The sequence below is a fragment of the Eptesicus fuscus genome, chromosome 3 (assembly GCF_027574615.1).
Source record: "Eptesicus fuscus isolate TK198812 chromosome 3, DD_ASM_mEF_20220401, whole genome shotgun sequence".
Taxonomy (NCBI): Eukaryota; Metazoa; Chordata; class Mammalia; order Chiroptera; family Vespertilionidae; genus Eptesicus; species Eptesicus fuscus.
Window position 1 is genome coordinate 87977355 of NC_072475.1, and position 20047 is coordinate 87997401.

The 20047-nt window shown below is 41.3% G+C and overlaps 1 protein-coding gene across 1 annotated transcript in view; it reads right to left on the bottom strand.

The window, feature by feature from the left end:
* The window catches only part of CSNKA2IP (casein kinase 2 subunit alpha' interacting protein), a 128036-nt gene extending 110014 nt beyond the window's left edge, over positions 1–18022 (bottom strand). Inside the window, exon 1 of the mRNA XM_028131242.2 lies at positions 17836–18022. The gene's annotated coding sequence lies outside the window, so the exon portion shown is untranslated. The remainder of the gene's footprint in view (positions 1–17835) is intronic.
* Between the last annotated feature and the right edge of the window lie 2025 nt (positions 18023–20047).

The window sequence follows — 20047 nt, forward strand, 5'->3', positions numbered from 1 at the left end:
ACAAAGATGGTTCAACATACACAAATCAATCAATATAATACACCACATTAACAAAAGAAATGATAAAAATCATATGATCTTATCATAAAAAGCTTTTGATAAAATACAACATCCATTTATGATTAAAACACTAAATAAAATAGGAATAGAAGGAAAGTACACCAACATAATAAAAGCCATCCATGATAAACCCTCAGCTAATATCATACTGAGAAATTTTCCTCTAAGATAAGGAATAAGACAAGGATGTCCACTCTCACTACTCATAGTACTGGAAGTCCCAACCAGAGCAATAAGGTAAGAGAAAGAAATAAAAGGCTTCCAAATAGGGAAGGAAGAAGTAACATGCTCACTTTTTGTGGATGACAAAAAGTCCTATATCATTTCTTTAGAAAACCCTAAAGACTACACCAAAAAAAACTATTAGAAACAATAAACAAATACAGTCAAATTGCAGGATACAAAATCAACATACAAAAATCCACTGTCTTCCTGTATACTAGCAACAAAACTTCAGAAAAAGAAATGAAAAAAAAATTCCTTTTGTAATTGCAACCAAAAGAATAAAATACCTATGAATAAACTTAAACTTAATAAATAACATGAAAAATCTATATACTGAAAACTACAAAGCATATTAAAAGAGATTGAAAAGGACACAACAAAATGGAAAAATATCCTGTGTTCATAGATTGGAAGAATCAACACAGTTAAAATGGCCATATCACAGATCAGTGAAACAGAATTGAGAACCCAGATATAAAACCACATGTATGTGGGCAGATAATTTTTGACAAAAGAGCCAAAAACACACCCTGGAGTAAAGGTAGTCTCTTCAATAAATGGTGCTAGGAAAACTGGAAAGCCACATGCAAATGAATGAATGTTGTTTATAGTTTGTCCCATGTACAAAAATTAATTCAAAATGGATCAAACACTTAAATATAAGACCTAAAACAATAAGTTACGTAGAAGAAAACGTAGGTACCAAACTTATGAACCTTGGTCATAGAGAACATTTTATGAATTTGATCCCAAAAGCAAGGGAAGTAAAGGCAAAAATAAATGAATCAGACTATATCAAACTAAAAAGGTTCTGCACAGCAAAAGAAACCAACATCAAAACAAAGAGGCAGCCCTAACCGGTTTGGCTCAGTGAATAGAGCAGCGGCCTATGGACTGAAAGGTCCCAGGTTCGATTCTGGTCAAGGGCATGTACCTTGGTTGCGGGCACATCCCCAGTAGGAGGTGTACAGGAGGCAGCTGATCGGTGTTTCTCTCTCATCGATGTTTTTAACTCTCTATCCCTCTCCCTTCTTCTCTGTAAAAAATCAATAAAGTATATTTTAAAAAAAAAAACAAATAGGCAGCCAACCAAATAAAAGATTTTATTTGCAAACAATAGCTCTGACAAAAGTTTAATATTCAAAATATATAAAGAACTCATAAAACTCAATACCAAACAAACAAACAACCCAATAAAAAAGTGGGCAGAGGACCTAAAAATACACCTATCCCAAGAAGACCTACAAACAGCCAACAGATATATGAAAAGATGTTCAACCTCACTAGCAAGGGAAATGCAATTCAAAACTACAATGAGATATCATCTCACACTTGTGAGAATGGCTATTATCAGTAAGAAAAATAATAAGTGTTGGAGAGGTTCTGGAGAAAAGGGAACCCTCATTCACTGCTGGTGGGAATGTAAACTGGTACAGCCACTATAAAAAACACTCTGGTAATAGAGCTACCATACAACCCAGCAATCCCTTTCCTGGTTATATACTCAAAAAACTTCAAATCATGAATTCACAAAAATATATGCATCCCTATGTTCATTGCAGCATTATTCACTGTGACCAAGACATGGAAAAATCCAAAGTGTCCTGTGCTAGAGGATTGAATAAAGAAGATATGTTACATATACACAATGGAATACTACTCAGCCATAAAAAGGAATGAAATGCTGCCATTTGCTATAACATAGATTGACCTTGAGAATATTATGCTAAGTGAAATAAGTCAGTCAGAAAAAGCTAAGAACCATATGATTTTACTCATGAAAGGCTAGATTTTTTAAAATAAGCATGTCTTTGCAACTAAATAAATATTGGTCTTCTCTATGGTACATCTACACAATGGAATACTATGCTGCTATAAAAAAGAAGGAATTCTTACCATTTGCAGCAGCACGGATGGAACTGGAGAGCATTATGCTAAGTGAAATAAGCCAGGCAATGAAAGAAAAATACCACATGATCTCACTCATTTATGGAAAATAAAGAACATTATAACCTGATGAACAAAAAGATAGATACAGAGACAGTAAAGCATCGAACAGACTATAAAATTACAGCAGGAAGGCTGGGGAGTGTTGGGGAGGGGGGCAAAGAGATCAACTGAAGGACTTGTATGCATACATATAAGCACACACAATGGACACAAGACACTGGGATGAGAGCATGTGATAGGGGGTGGGGGAGACTGGGGGAAGGTCAATGGGGGAAAAAAGGAGATATATGTACTACTATGTGTAATACTTTAAACAATAAAATAAAATAACAAATATTGGCCTTCTAATAGAGAAAATAGTGTTGCTTTATAGTGGGCATAAAAGATTTACTATATTATTATACTAGAGGCCCAGTGCACGAATTCATGCACCAGTGAGGTCCCTTTGCCTGGCCTGTGGGATAGGGCTGAAACCAGCTCTCCGACATCTCGCGAGGGGTCCCAGATTTCAAGAGGGCACAGACCAGGCCAAAGAACCCCACCAGTGCATGATCGGGGTAGAGGAGTGACATGGGAGGTTGGCCAGCTGGAGAGGGACCATGGGGGGGCTCCAGAGCATGTCTAGCACCTCTTGCTCAGTCCCAATCGGCCGGACCCAAGCTAACCTACCAGTTGGAGTGTCTGCCACTTGGTGGTCAGTGCACGTCATAGCGAGTGGTTGAGCGGCCTTAGCATATCATGAGCATATTATGCTTTAATTGTTTGAATGGCCAACCAGTCGACAAGACACTTATCATATTAGGTTTTTATTATATAAGATTATTTGACATGGAAAATGACTGTTTATTATTAAGTGAAAATTTTTTTATTAAACAGCATATAATATACTAGAGGCCTGGTGCATGAAATTCTTGCCTGATTGCCCCTAACTGCTCACCTGCCTGCCTGATCACCCCTAACCGCCTCTGCCTCGGCCCCCGCCACAGTGGCTTTGTCTGGAAGGTGGTTTGGCTGTCCTGTATAATTGGCATATTATGCTTTTATTATTATAGATCATTTTTGTAATGTGAATATGTCTTTCTTTACAGAGCTACCTCTTAACAAGATATTCACCAATATATTGACTGTGGCTATCACTAGACGGTGGCATGAGATTAAGGATAACATTTTTGTTCCATGTTTTTCTCTCTGTCCAAATTGTCTACAACAAACATTGTAATAATTTTTATATTTGAAAAATAAAAGACAAGAAATCATCTTCCTTGAAACCATATTTATTTTGTACTACACTATTATTTGATCTACAAGAAGAGATCTATTTATCTAATAAGATATAATTTATTTGTAACATTCCACTCTTATATATTAGTTTTAATTTCCATCTCTACACTTTTTAATACAAATAAGTTATATGTTCCTTTAAATTGGCTTTTAAAAGATAAGAAGAATCTTACATTTGTGTCTATGTTCAAGTCATGAAAATACATTTAGTGAACCCAATGAACCCAGTGATCATTATTTCTTCATTTTCTAATGTTATATAAGTAACTCAGTTGCAGTTTTGGTCTTATTTTTAACTCATCAGAGTTAAAGGTGTTCTTAGTCTTTAGATAAGAATTGTGTGTTCTGTATTGAAGATTAGCAGGAGCAAGTATCAAACTATACTGGCTATCCACCTGCCCTGACTGACCCAGAAAATCCTTGGATCCTGAAAATGTGAGTGTTCATGTCTTTTGGGAGAAAAGAGGGAAAAGCAAGGGACAAAGAGAGCAGATCCTTATAGGAGCAGAACCCAGAGTAGCTGCTGTGCAAAGAGAAGGGACATGTTAACAATGGTTCCCTGGGTGTGTCTTCTGTTTTAAGATCTACAGCTTTGCTTTCTCACTCAATGTTCTCTATGGTTTTTTTTACTATTTATTTATTTCTGTTTTGCAATTCTCTTAGAGAAGAAAATTAAAGTAGACTAGTCTGGTAAGAATCTTTTTCAACATCTGATGTTCAATACATACAGCTCTGTAAAGTTTACTCTATATTTTCTCACCTTTGAATTTAATGTATTTGTTCCCTCAAGAGGAACAATTTTACAGGCATTACAATAAAATAAAATATTTGTTTCCAAAATTTTATTTTCTACCCATCTTTCTGCCTTTGCTCATTCCATTATACACCAAGTCAGTCTTTTTAGCAATAAATTCCTCAAAGAAAGTATGTGGATTGATGAATCAACTTATAATTATAGTTGAGTCACTCTGTGAGCAATACCTTGCTTTGCAAGTAGATTAAGATCTTTATCAGGACTCAAAACCAGCTCTCAAAACCATGAGGGTGTGAGTCAAAATTGAATTGAAAACTTAAGAGACAGGAAGAATGAAGAGAGAAAAAGGGCATCATGAAAAATCTTTCAAGAAAGGGGGAGTTTTTAGTTAGAAAAAGACCAGGACCTCATAGGCAGGGGTTAGAATAAAGGCACGTGTGTTGGGATACAGTAAATAACGCTGCCTGGAGGAAGCTGTGCTTAATTACTGAGGGTGTAGTCACTTTAGAAAAGTAAGATCATATCACTCGCTTTACTGAGGAGTAGTGAGAAGAAGGTGTTTAGAAATTATGGATGATCCTAAAGACCATAATTAAAAGCATGACTGCATATAATAGACAACTGATATCTATTACAATATTTTAGAAAATGATGTGTCATAGTAGAATTGTTATTTTTAAAAAATATATTTTATTGATTTTTTACAGAGAGGAAGGGAGAGGGATAGAGAGCTAGAACATCGATGAGAGAGAAACATCGACCAGCTGCCTCCTGCACACCCCCTACCGGGGATGTGCCCGCAACCAATGTACATGTCCTTGACCGGAATCGAACCTGGGACCTTCAGTCCGCAGACCGACGCTCTAACCACTGAGCCAAACCGGTTTCGGCTAGAATTATTATTTTTACATTAGATTGGCAATGAATTGAAGAAGACGATGGGAAGGGGAGAGAGGTTCAAAAAAACTCATTAGAAAACTATTGCAATAATCTGGGTGCAGGGGACTAGAGCCTGGATTTGGGGATAGAGAGAGTATGTCAAGAAAAGAATTCAGGAATAAATGTAATATCTGGTGACAGATTGGATTATGGGAATAGGAAAATATATAGATATGGAGTTGAAGATGTCCTGAAGCATAAAAGAATTATGGTACTAATGACAGAAACTGAAACGTTAGGATGGGACTCACATCACAGGATTTGTGCCTATCTGTAATATTCTTGCTAATTTTGGGTTCTCTGAGTAGCTGCTAGGAATTCCTAAAAACAGGGCTTTGTTTGTATTGATTTAGAAATGGTAAAAGATATTATTTTTAAAAGCCTTTTCTGGCCACTAATTTATAAGAAAGTGCTTACACAAAGGAATATAAAAGCGTTTTCAGAAAACCCTAAAATGGTATATTCCAATACAGAGAGTTGACTAATTCTACCCCTTTAATATATCTGTCAAGTCAAATGTTGCCTTTTTTGTCTTATTTAGATGACATTGATTCATCATGTGTTTCTAACAATTGTTTTCACTTAACTTGGAATTTAAAAGAACAATATGTATATTCCCATAGTTTCTTCTGGCTTTACGTGCGTAGCCTCTGAGTTTTAACAGTCCTTTTGAAGTCTACGTGGAATAGGCAATACACTGCGTTCACCGATATCATTTTGAAACTGTCTGACCAATTATTACATAAAGATGAGCGTTTCACTTAATAAAGCCTTGGAGTAATACAATTTGTTACACCATAATTAAAGATGGACACATCTGTTCCATTTTAATTCAAACTCCTTTGAACATAATTACATAAAGCTGCAAGAACAGAAATTCTCAGTCTCAGAAAGTTACTATAAAAGAAAAATCATTCTGTCTACAGAAACTGCATGGTCACAGGACAATTTGTAAAATGATGTCAAATAGATGTCTCTCACTCTGTATCAAAGCATGAAATAAAGCTGAGACCCCAGATTAACGTACTGTCCCATATGAAAGCCATGATTAGTTAAGGAAACCCAGGTCAAGGACAATCTTTATTAAAAGTACTAGCATCCCATTCCTATGGAGAGGTACTTTCTTTATATATTATTTTACCGTACAGAAAAATAAGAAAAGAAGTAGCAAATACTAAGGATAGTTAAAGGAAGAACAAATATAGGACATATTCAACATTTTGGCATTAACTTTAAACCTCCTACTAAATTCTATATTTTCAGTTATATTAATTTCATAGACCTTGCTTAACCCTTTGCACTTGCTTTTTTCTCGAGCTGCTACCGATGCTAACCGTGTCGAGTCACACTCGACATCCGAGTGCAAAAGGTTAATAAATACTATCTTCTTGATAAGGGCGTAGCCATTATATCCAAAATAGTTCTTAGGTTAATAATAATCAGACATATGTAGAAAGAAAGCAGAGGTAAAGGAGACCCTATGGCTTCAGAATGATTTCTGAGAATTTAATAGCAGGAGTTAAGTGGCAAGTCGTGCACACAAATATCCCTGAAATGTAGGCTGCTAGTCTGTTTTATTTATGTTTCCATATCCTGAAGATGGCTTGATGAGGAGATGCAATCAGGATTAGCTAAGCAGTGAGAACTTGGAGAGAACAGGGTGGCAGTAAGATTTATATAAATATTTGCAGAGACTGGGAAGAGCAGATGCTCCTATAATCCAGACAATGTGTGTGCACTTCATTTTAAAATAAAATAAAACATTTGAAAGCCAAAATATAATTAATCAGAGGAAATGCTTTAATCAACATCTTCCAAATCCTTAAGCACTGCTGAAAAGATTAAAGAAACATGAAAAAATTAAAATATGATATTCAAAAGAAAACTGGAATTAGTCTATTCCTGACATTCTCTTTTATTTTCAGATGTGGGATGGAGCCTGCAATTAATACGCATTTTCAATTGCTGCCAACTAGTGAAATTTCCTAGGTGTTTAAGATACTAAAGAAATTTCCTAAGACTTACAGTATAATTTACAATTTAGTAATGATAGCTATCACTTTATTATTAATTTATTATGAAAAATTTATGAATTTGACCTTATTTCCTGTAGTTCGTAACAAAGATCTTTCCAATGAAATTGGAGACAGCAAGTTTAAATGTCAGGTTTATATTCACAAGTGCCCTACAAAGATAAAGAAGTTGCCCCTCAAGAAAGAAATTAGTATGTCAAATCATGTAGATATCAGGTTGGATCCTATAGACCTAAAATAAATGTGATTAACTTTGAACTCAGTTTGGGGCTCAGTTCTTCTAAACTCAGAATATTTCTTGCTATTATTGCTGTGGTATCTTCCCAGGATTTGATGAGCTGCTCAATTTGAACCTATAATTATTACTAAAGCTCAGAGAAGAACAAGTTAAACAAAGGATTTTAAAACAATGTTTCAAGGAAATAAAAAGCACATGCATTTGTGACAAGATCAAAATATATAAACATTTGAAACTCAGCATTGCCCTTTCTACAAACAAAGTTTTCTTGGTGACGGGAATTATTTCATATATATATTGCCAGGATATTATAAACAGTTTTTAACATAAGATGAGCCCCTACAAATAGTTAACAGTTTACTATTCTTTTTTTGTTTATTTTATTTTTTTTATTTACCATCACCATTTATCCCTCTATGCCCTCTCTTCACCTCCACCCACCCCCCCAGGCAACCCCCACAATCACCACCCTGTTGTCCATGTCCATGAGTTCTCTCTCTTTGTTTTTTTTTTTTTTTTTTTTTTCTCAATCCCTCCACCCCTAACACCCACTCCCACCCTCAGAGCTGTCTGTCTGCTCTCTATCTGTGAGTCTGCCTCTGTTTTGCTTATTATTCTTAATTGCAAAAGTACCTTTTAAATAGAACTTGAGCCTGTTTACAAAATCTAGCAGAAATATTGTTTGTATCTACTAAATTTCTACCACAAAGTCTCTAGCACTTGGGATTAGAAGTCATGAAAAGTTAAAAATATAATCCTGTAAAAACATTGCCAAAATTATGATTAGTGAAATGCCAGGGATAAGAATTTCTTTTTTATTTAATTAATTGGTGAGACATCAGTTAATAAAATTATATAAGTTTCAGGTGTACAATTCTATAACACATCATCTGTATATTCACCACCCTTAGTCAAGTCTCTTTCCATCACCATTTATCCACTTTTACCCTCTTCTACCTACCCCCCACCAGGGATCAGAATTTCTTATAATGTGCCCTCCAGTAAATAAATCTTAATCGTAGGAAAGACTGACCATTGGGAGAGATCCTTTGTGAAATCTAGATTGGGAAAATGAAAGCAATTTCTTCTTTGTTCCATCATTGTTGTGGTAACTTTGAAAGTCACATTGCACTTACTTGTTTCTTGTATATTAGCTGTTCTAGCCAAAGAACAAAATATCAAACAGCTAGTTTATGACTCAATAGAAGGCATAGTTTCTTATCTCAGTCTAGATGGTTTTTGTTATTTATTTAGTAATTTATGTGCAAAGACTCTTTGATCTCCATATCACAGGATAATGATAGTTTATATCTTATTTTCATACAATAACATTGAAAAGTTGCTTATTGGACTTATATTCCAATGTCATTCTTTATCAGATAGAAATGTGTTGCTCAAATTAGTGACTTTTACCTACCAAACTCAACAAATGATTATAACCAAGCCCAATAATAATGCTTATTAAGAGTATGGCCATTTCTATCAACAGACTCGCTGGACAGTTAAGGTGCAGAGACTAATTATAAGAATGTTCCCTTTATTCTGTCTCCTTTTTCTCATTTCTTATCAGCACACTACAGAAGGGGCATAGCGTTTAATTATTGTGGTTGTTGAATATCATTATCACCATCTAGCAACTTCATCAATTGTCATAGGAAATCAGAAATTCAGTTCTGTTGGGGATTCTGTGACTGGGATACAATACCTGGAGATCTGAGTCTCATCTCTGCCATTATGTTGCTATCTAGTCAGTCTTCTGCATGGGCTCTGCTTACAGGATGAGGAGGGGGACCCCCAGGCACTTGTACGCTGGGCATTGTCAGAAGCAAGCCAAGGCATAAATGTAACCATATATGAAAATGGCTAATAAATCAGGACTGCGCTGTCTGATAAGGCATTTCTTAGCCACATGTGACTATTCAAATGTAAAAATAAATTAACAGTAAATAAAATTTAAAGTTCCATTTTCAGTCACACAAGCAAAGTTTAAGTGCTCATAATTCCATGTGGCCAGTGGCTGACTACCCATAAAAAAGAAAATTCTTCATAAATTACTATGCTATACCCATTAGTTCCTGGAACTGGAGATGATAAAGACCAAAATTATCAACCCCCAGAATCATCAACCTGTTTCCAAGAATAAATGAATGTTGCAAAGTCATATATATACAATTTGGGTTTTGTTTTCTTTTAAACCATGGCTCTCAGCATGTTTTATTCCTCACAAGGAAGATGTGCAAATGATTCTTCTTCCTTTTTAATAAGAAAAGTTCTGATATATATACATATATATAATATATATATATATCTTATCTAATAAAAGGGTAATATGCAAATTGACCATCACTCCAACACACAAGATATCTGCCCCCATGTAGTCAAAGATGGCTGCCCCCATGTGGACACAAGATGGCTGCCACAAGATGGCCAGCAAGGGAGGGCAGTTTGGAGGGACCAAGCCTGCAAAGGGAGGGCAGTTGTGGGCGATCAGGCCAGCAGGGGAGGGCAGTTGGGAGGGACTAGGCCTGCAGGGGAGGGCAGTTGGGGGCGATCAAGCCTGCAGGGGAGGGCAGTTAGGGGATGACCAGGCCGGCAGAGGAGGGAAGTTGGGGCAACTGGGCTTGCAGGGAAGGGCAGTTGGGGGGGGACCCAGTCCTGCAGGGGAGAGCAGTTGGGGGGGACCAGGCCTGCAGGGGAGGTCAGTTAGGGGTGACCAGGCCTGCAGGGGAGGGCAGTTAGGGGTGACCAGGCCTACAGGGGAAGGGAGTTAGGGACAAACAGGCTGGCAGGGGAGCAGTTAGGCATCAATCAGGCTGGCAGGGGAGTGGTCAGGGGGTGATAAGGCTGGCAGGCAGAAGTGGTTAAGGGCAATCAGGAAGGCAGGCAGGTGAGCAGTTGGGAGCCAGCAGTCCTGGATTGTGAGAGGGATGTCCGACTGCCCGTTCAGGCCCGATCTTACTGGGGTCGGGCCTGAACAGGCAGTCAGACATCCCTCGAGGGGTCCCAGATTGGAGAGGGTGCAGGCTGGGCTGAGGGACACACACCCCTGTGCAAGAATTTTGTGTACCAGGCCTCTAGTATATATATATATATATATATTCCTCAGTACTAAAGCATAGCTTACTGGTATTAGAACACTCAAATTATGTACATTCACAATATTATAGTAAAGATTTTTTCAAAATTATTTATTATGGCATATTAGTTGCTGATACTCAAATACACACAAACACACAATATAAACATCTTTTCAAATAAAAACTATCAAACAAAACTAACACCAAAAATAATATATTCATACCAACATATAGGCAAGAGAGTTTAGTGACTTCTCTTTAATAATACTTACTTACTTAATGACTTATGTGATTTTTATATAATCCTCTATTAAGAAAAAGAATACAATGAATAAAAATATGTCAATATATGATTAATTATAGAATATAACCATCATTGTCAAATATACCAAAATGTATACATTCAAATAAATGGTACTCAAGGAGTTAAATTTTAGAAAAATGCCTTTAAATTCTCTGAAATACTTTAGTGGTGTCAGATCTTAATACACTGGGGAATATTTTAGGTTTTTTAAAATAATTCAAGGTCATCTAAAGCTAAATCTGGGTCATAATTTCTGGTTATAATCAAAGTACAATTAAAAAGTAATAAGCCATTTCTTCTGTGGGAAGAATAATAATGAGGTAGCATTTATTGAGTGTCCATGAAATATCAAGAGATATTAAATAGTTGACATAATTATTCTAGTCTTTATAATTATTTCCCTATCTTACACATGAGAAAACAGCTGCTCATCGAAGTTAAAGAACTTGCTTAATATCACATGAGAGGCACATTGCAGAACAGGGATTCGAATTCAGAAATATCTAGCTAGCCCAAATGTGGGATACTAAGGTTAATTCTCAATGAGAAATTCCAAAAAGTGTTTTACTATTTATAATCGTTTTTTTCTTCCACAGCTTCTTTTATAACAATGGATCCTTATTCAGATCAATATCTAATGTATATTTTATTATGTGATTTTTAAAAAGAAATTAACTTGTGAACCTAATTAATCCTTCAAATTCATTGATTATTTTTGATGTAGAGCATCGGCAAATCCTTCAATAAAAATTTAAAAGAGAAAAAACCAAGATGGCGGCATAGGTGAAACACCTAACCTGCAGCCGGGCACAACAATTTCAAAGGCACAACTAGAGGTCAGAACGGACATCGTCCAGAACCACAGGAGAGCTGGCGGACTGAAATGCTCACAGCTGGGGGGAAGGAGAAGGCCACGGGGACAATCGGGGGAGCCGTAAAAGCCTGAGGTATGGAGAAACTGGCGGAGACACGAGCACGCGCGCCTGCGGGGAGGATGGAGCCGGAGAGGAAGGGGCGGCTGACGGCCTGGCCGGCGTTCACTGGCAGGAAGGAGATAAAGGCTCCGGAGTGGGCTAAGCGCCGGCTCCGACTGCACTGAGCGCCAGTTCCGGGCGAAACCCTGGGAAGCCAGGCGCAGGCTGGGGGAATGAATCTGGGCTGTGGGGCGCAGGCACAGAGGAGCGGTGGAAGGCAGAGTTCCAGAGGCGCGCACGGGAAGGGGCGCAAAGGACGGACTGTTGCCTGCGCCACTGAACTGCCCTAGCGGGAAGGAGACATAAGCTCAGGACCGTGCTGAACCCCAGTTCCGACTGCACTGAACCCCAGTTCCGGGCGAAACCCTGGGAAGCCAGGCGCACGCTGGGGGAATGAATTTGGGCTGTGGTGGCGGAGGCACAGAGAAGCGGCGGCTCCAGACGCGCGCACTGGAAGGTGTGCAGAGGACGGACTTTTGCCTGCGCCACTGGGTGGCCCTGCTGGGAAGGAGACAGGGACGCCAGACTGCGCTGAGACCCAGTTCCAACTGCACTGAAACCCAGTTCCAGACGAGAATCTGGGAGTCCAGATTCATTAGGGGAGGGACTGGACTGTTTGGCAGTGGGCGAAACTCCAGGGCGCGTTTCTCTCAGAGGTGTTTGCAAGGAGTACAGAGGGACACAGACACAGGAACCTCATAGGGCGGGGCTGACAGGAAGCCAAGGTTGTAGGCTCCACCCTGTAGCTCCGCCCCAGCCAAGCTGAGCAGAAGCTTTTTCCTGCTGAGTGCCTCAGGTAGTGGCTGACCCACACTGCATTGGAGACCCAGAAACGAGGGCATCTAGTGGTTGGTGGGAGATGACACCAGATTTCAATCACTTGCATAAGGGAGGCATTCTAGAGGCAGACTCAGTGAGCGCCAAGGCATTGCTGCATCAAGACCCGGCCCACAAACAGGTCTCCTGCACAGCAACTCTTCCTATATAGACAAAGAGGGTCCTCACGGCCAATTGGCCTGGAGGACAATTCCTCCCAGTGACACCAACAACAATCAAGACTTAACTGTACAAAGGAGGACCAAGATGGAGACATAGGGCGGCAGCCTGATCGTTGCCTACCACAACAATATTGAGACTACGACGGGAGAGCAGAGCAGACACCAGCCAGAAAGACCGGGGGGCTGGCTGAGCAGATGCTCTACAACTAGAATAAAAGAGAGGGGTACGCAGGATGATGCTGATGCCGGTGACCCAAAGTCCACACTTTAAGAACTATGGCTCAGGCGACACAATGGTGGCCAGGAACGTGCTCGACGCAGTTCCCCCGGCGGTCTCCGGCTGAGGGGACGGCTCCACTCGCTGCCGAGCACGGACAGACGAGCCCCTGGGAGACATGGGGTGGGAGACTCCGTGCTTGCTGACCTCCGAGTCCTTCAAGAATCTCAATGCCCCGAAGTGGCCAGGTGCGCACGCTCAGCGACTGGCCACCGTTGCAGACCCAAGGGCCGACGCAGCGACACCGGACCAGCCCACCGCCGGGCACCGGGCACACCGGAGCCTTGCCGAGCCCGCCGCCCAACGAGTTCTGCGGCAGCCGCCTTGGAGCTCTGAGAAAATGACCGAAGGAATTGCTGAGAGGGAATTGACCAACAGGAATTGGGATCAAGAAGACGAAACCCCGCTGAGACCCGAGTCCAGGCGAGCCTGCGAGCCTCTGGGCTCAGATGTGGTCACACGCCTCTGGGTCTAGGTGAGGCCTCACGCCCCTGGGTTTGGGTGAGGCCACGCGCCCCTGGGTCCAGGTGAAGCTGGATTCCGGGTTCGGGTGAGGCCATGTGCCCCTGGGTCCGGGCGAATCTGAACCCTGGGTCCGGGTGAGGCCGTGGGCCCCTGGATCCGGGTAAGGCTGGGTCCCGAGTACGGGTGAGGCCGTGAGCCCCTGGATCCGGGTGAGACCACACGACCAGGGGTCTGAGAGAGGTAACGCGCCCCTGGGTCCGGGTGGCTTCGTGCACCTAGGTCCAGGTGAGGCCACGTGCCCCTGGGTCTGAGAGAGGCCACGCACCCCTAGGTCCGGGCGAGACCATGTGTCCCTGGATCCGGGTGGGGCCTCGTGCACCTAGGCCCGGGTGGGGCCGCGTGCCCCTGGGTCTGGGGGAGGCCAGGCGTCCCTGGGTCCGGGTGAGACCGTGTGTCCCTGGATCCGGGTGAGGCCTCGTGCGCCTAGGCCCGGGTGAGGCCACGTGCCCCTGGGTCTGGGGGAGGCCAGGCGTCCCTGGGTCCGGGTGAGACCGTGTGTCCCTGGATCCGGGTGAGGCCTCGTGCGCCTAGGCCCGGGTGAGGCCACGTGCCCCTAGGTCTGGGGGAGGCCAGGCGTCCCTGGGTCCGGGTGAGACCGTGTGTCCCTGGATCCGGGTGAGACCTCGTGCACCTAGGCATGGGTGAGGTCACGTGTCCCGGGGTCTGAGAGGCCAAGCGTCCCTGGGTCCGGGTGAGACCATGTGTCCCTGGATCCGGGTGAGGCCTCGTGCACCTAGGCCCGGGTGAGCCCACGTGGCCCTGGGTCTGGAAGAGGCCAAGCGTCCCTGGGTCCGGGTGAGACCATGTGTCCCTGGATCCGGGTGAGGCCTCGTGCACCTAGGCCCGGGTGAGGCCACGTGCCCCTGGGTCTGGGAGAGGCCAAGCGTCCCTGGGTCCGGGTGAGACCATGCGTCCCTGGATCCGGATGAGGCCTCGTGCACCTAGGCCCGGGTGAGCCCAAGTGGCCCTGCGTCTGGGAGAGGCCAAGCGTCCCTGGGTCCGGGTGAGACCATGTGTCCCAGGATCCGGGTGAGGCCTCGTGCACCTAGGCCCGGGTGAGCCCAAGTGGCCCTGGGTCTGGGAGAGGCCAAGCGTCCCTGGGTCCGGGTGCGACCATGTGTCCCTGGATCCGGGTGAGGCCTCGTGCACCTAGGCCCGGGTGAGCCCAAGTGGCCCTGGGTCTGGGAGAGGCCAAGCGTCCCTGGATCCGGGTGAGACCATGTGTCCCTGGATCCGGGTGAGGCCGCGTGCACCTAGGCCCGGGTGAGCCCAAGTGGCCCTGGGTCTGGGAGAGGCCAAGCGTCCCTGGGTCCGGGTGAGACCATGTGTCCCTGGATCCGGGTGAGGCCGCGTGCACCTAGGCCCGGGTGAGCCCAAGTGGCCCTGGGTCTGGGAGAGGCCAAGCGTCCCTGGGTCCGGGTGCGACCATGTGTCCCTGGATCCGGATGAGGCCTCGTGCACCTAGGCCCGGGTGAGCCCAAGTGGCCCTGGGTCTGGGAGAGGCCAAGCGTCCCTGGGTCCGGGTGAGACCATGTGTCCCTGGATCCGGGTGAGGCCTCGTACACCTAGGCCCGGGTGAGCCCAAGTGGCCCTGGGTCTGGGAGAGGCCAAGCGTCCCTGGGTCCGGGTGCGACCATGTGTCCCTGGATCCGGATGAGGCCTCGTGCACCTAGGCCCGGGTGAGGCCACGTGCCCCTGGGTCTGGGAGAGGCCAAGCGTCCCTGGGTACGGGTGAAGCCAGATCCTGGGTCCGGGTGAGGCTGTGCGCCCCTGGATCCATCCGGGTGAGGCTGGGTCCCAGGCCCGGGTGAGACCACGCGCCCCTTGGGTAGGGGTGAGGCCACGTGCCCCTTAGTCTGGGTGACGCCGTGCCCCTGGGTTCGGCCGAGACCAAACCAGAGGGAGTCGGACCTCCATTACCACCATTTGTCCACCATCCAGAGCTGAGGGGTCAGTGCTGACATGTACACATAAGGAACTACTGGACATTGAAATTGGGTCTCAAAAGAACTGTTGGTCCAGGGGGAAGCTCGCTACAGATTGATTCATTTGCCTGTCAGCATAACTATTATTGCTCGTCTCACATTCAGTTCTTATTAGTATATATCTAGTGACATATGATCTCGCTCATCTAGGGGAAATGATGAACAACATAGTCTGAGGAACAAGAACAGAACCAGAAGCAAGGAGGCATCGATCGGACTATCGGGCCTCAGAGGGAGGATAGGGGAGGGGAGGGGGAGGGGGGGGGGGGGGGGGAGAGTTCAACCAAAGGACCTGTATGCATGCATATAAGCCTATCCAACGGTTAAGTTCAACAGGGGATTGGGGCATGCGTGGGGAGAGGGGTGGGATGAGAATGGGGGGATGAGGACAAATATGTGACACCTTAATCAATAAAGAAATTAAAAAAAAAAAATTTAAAAGAATTTTAGTATCTCTTTATTATAATTAAATATTAAGTCATGTGGTATAGTTTTATAAATTTAACATGGACACTTTAATTTTAATTGAAAAGTATGTCCATATAAATTTGCAATGTGAAAACACAGGCACAATTATTTGGCTGTACAAGTTTTAGTATGTTTACAAAAGACTAACAAAATTTGCTACAAAATATTAAATTTGCTGATCTAGCATACAAACATTGATTTAAATATATTAGTTTATGAAGTTGGTATATAGTTTTAAAATGTAACTTAGCATGACTATCTCATATACAAAGGCTCACATCAATGTCATGTACCACTGACACTCTCAATTAAGTACACAAATCTAAGATAAAGCTGCTCAGGTGGTATATTAGACAAAGTAAAGTTACTACAGACAGTTTATACCAATTAAGAAGGTTCGAGTCGTTACTTAAATACTTGTGGCTATCCATTAGCTTTCAAAGGTCAAAGAAATCACCAAAACATAATTATATTCCGCTTTATGATTGGCATTTAAGTTTATAAAAGGTTAAGAAAGCCCCACGGGTCACCATTGAACAAATAGCTCCTGATAACACCACCAGTGATATCTTAGAAGAACAAGATTATAGAGAAGAGATCTTGGCATTTAAGAATGTGCAGGTTTTGAAAAGTAAGATTTGAAATAGCAACTGGTATTTGAGAAACAACGCCAATGAATCAGCATAGAATAGGCAATTTCGAATGATTTTGTTTCTAAAAATGTGTACATAAACCATATGCAACTTTAAAAAACTGGTGAATGCTATAAATCTTAAATTCAATCTCAGAAGCAATGTTAACAAGTACATTCTCTCTTACTTAGAGGTTTCCTTTCTATATAAATGTGTCTTAACCCATTTAATCATGCTCCTAAATACTACCTCATGGCAGGCAATTAAGATTCTGGAAGTATTCAGAATATACATCTGTGTACCCATTTCTTTTGAGACAAGAAAAGAAAATTACTTAGCTGTAATTCTTACTCTCAATGAATCGTAATTACAATGACTCTAAATCTTTTGATCTCAAATGCTTCCCCAATGTGTGTGAGATAAAAAGAAAAAGATCCCATCCAGCAAGTGTAAAATCATTCAGTACCCTCACCTCCAATTCTTAAAGTCCAAAGCGTATTCAAAAATATCAGCTTTACATTTCAAGATAGTAGAAAATAGTGAATGGATGACTCAGAAGATCAAAATGAAAAGTAAAAAAGAAATACTTCAATAGGTCTAAATAAAGTGTCTCTCCACTTAAGGAAACATCCATAAGTTCTCATCCCTGTAATTAGAAGCTGTTCTGGTCAACATTCCTTTTACCCAAGAACTATATGGTTTATCAATGTTCAAAGATTTATAAATATTTAGCTATGGATGACTCAGAATTTCCTTCAGGATTCACTTCCTGCCGTGAGCATCATCATTAAATACATACATTGTTACCATGTCAGGGTCTTGTAAGTGCACATGCATGGGAAGTGGGGTTTTCCTGTACACACTTTAAAAGAGATGTGGGGGAATCTGCTTTTAGTTTATTTAATGGACATGTATCTCTTAATTATAAAATCAAAGATCTGAACAAAAGTTTATTCATAGACATTTTTAGATGTTGGATTTTCAGGTCAATAAGACTTCAATATGTACAGAAATAACAGCACACAGGTGTAAGTACATATAGACAAACATGCATGTGCATTCACATAGCCTTAAACAGCACAGAAAGACTTTAACATGCATATATATATGCTCACCAACACACTCTAGCTGCTGAAACTTCCTTCTCATCACTATAACGGTAGTGGATTCCTCCTAGCTCTTCATTTAATTTTCACTGGTGAAGAAATAAATGTCCAGGATCTTCATTATCCCATTGCTTAAATCCTTGATGCCATGAGAACCTCAATGTCCTACCCTCATTGCTGGAAGGTGAGGGTAGGGAGTGTGAATAGGAGGCTGTGCTTCCACTCCCACCGTCAAGCCCACTTCATAATGGGAGATGTGTTCCAGAATCTTGGGTAGAATAAGTTTTTCCATAGAAATAAAAGTCTAAACAGCTGAAACTTCCCAGGTAATTAGTATTACAACTCAGTCACATATAGGATTTTTTGGACTCGCCAAGTTAAACATATCATCAATATTATTAGAAAAAAATGCATTTGGAATTTTTAAATAACTTACAAACCAACATTTGAAACACTGTTTATAATTTAGGAAATGGTCATAAATGAAAAACGCAAAGGAAGAAATCAAAGTTATGACTCTATAATATCATATATGATTTTACATAATATTTAATAGACATACTCTTCAAATATTTTTACATTGACAAATGACCAAATTGTAAATAGTAAAGTCTGTGGAGCAGAGTTTTTCCCAATATAGGAGATATGAGAATTCAAGTCACATATTCATGTATATGATTTTTTATTCTAATTCAGTTGGCTGTTTTGTTTTGTTTTGCTTTTCTTCTAAAAATCTGAAAACACTGGACAATTTCTCCCTTTTTATCCAAATTATCACTTTTGCTTTGCTTTTTTATGGATTCTGCTAATTAATATATTAAAACAAAACCTTCTCTTGGCCATACTCTACACATTAACTACTATTCCAGTTCTTTCATCCCTACACAGAAAAAAATTTTGAAAATGTTGCCTTTACTTATAATTTTCTATTCCTTTCCTCTCATTCTCTCTTAAAACTACTCCAATTAAGCTTTCAGCCATCATTGTACCAAAACTGTTTCTACTGACATTATTACTGATGTCCTTGTTGTTCAATGTTCAATTCTCTGTTCTGGACATAATCGCAGCATTTTTCGCAGTTGATCATTCCCTCCAACATACCTCCCATTAAGTATTTCTTCTATCTCTCATCACTTCACCTAATTGCTTGGTTACTCTACTTTCTTAATGATCTTACAAAGTTCCAGGACTTTACATTAGCACTTTAAAGATGTTGTTCCATCATCTTGTGGTGTCTATGGTTTCTGATTAGAGGTTTGTGATTTTATGAATCATTCTTCTATAGGTAATGACTCATTTTTCTCTTGGTACTTTCAAGATATTCTTTTTACCTTTAGTTTCCATTTGCCTTGACCTGGGTTTGCTTAGCTTCCTGAATCTAGAGTATTGTGTCTTTCACCAAATTTTAAAATTTTTCAGACATTTTACTTTTTATAGTCCATTTCCATTTCACTTTTCTGGACTCTACAGTTGTGTTAGACCTTTTGATATTGTCTACATATTCTTAAATCTCTGTTCAAATTTCTGGATCTTTATTTATTTATTTTTATTTGCTTTGTTAAGACTGAATAATGTCTACTGATCTTTCTTCAAGTTTACTCTTTCTTTGTCATCTCCATTCTACTGTTAAGTCCATCCAGGGAATTCTTTAATTCAGGTACAGTGTTTTTTAGTTCTAGAATTTTCATTGGGTTCTTTTTTATGTTTTCTGTTTTACTGCTAAGATTTTCTGTATTTATCCATTATAAGCACCCTTACTTTACCTCATTGGGCACAGTTAACATAGCTACTTTAAAATCCTTTGTCTGCTAATTCCAACATCTGCATTATCTCAGAGTTAGCTTCCATTGATAGCTATTTCTCTTCAGAATGGTTACATTTTCCTGATTCTTCATATGTTGAATGATTTCAGGTTTATATTCAGAGCACTATAAATGTTCTGAGGGGGAGATTCTGCATTCTATTTTATTCCTCTAAAGAGTAGAATACTTTTTTTGTCTCATGGTTTTAATTGAACTCAAACTACAAACTGTCTCATCAGAGGTAGCTCAAATGTCAGTTCACTTCTTCTATCATTTCCAGTCATGTCTGGTTCATGTGCTGGCCAGAGATTTGATAGAGTGTATACACAGAAAGTAGGGCTCTCCCTCCCTGGCTCTCTGTTTCCCAATTCACTTTCTACTCTCGGTGGTTGCCCCACACTGCCTGATGATTCTTCAAG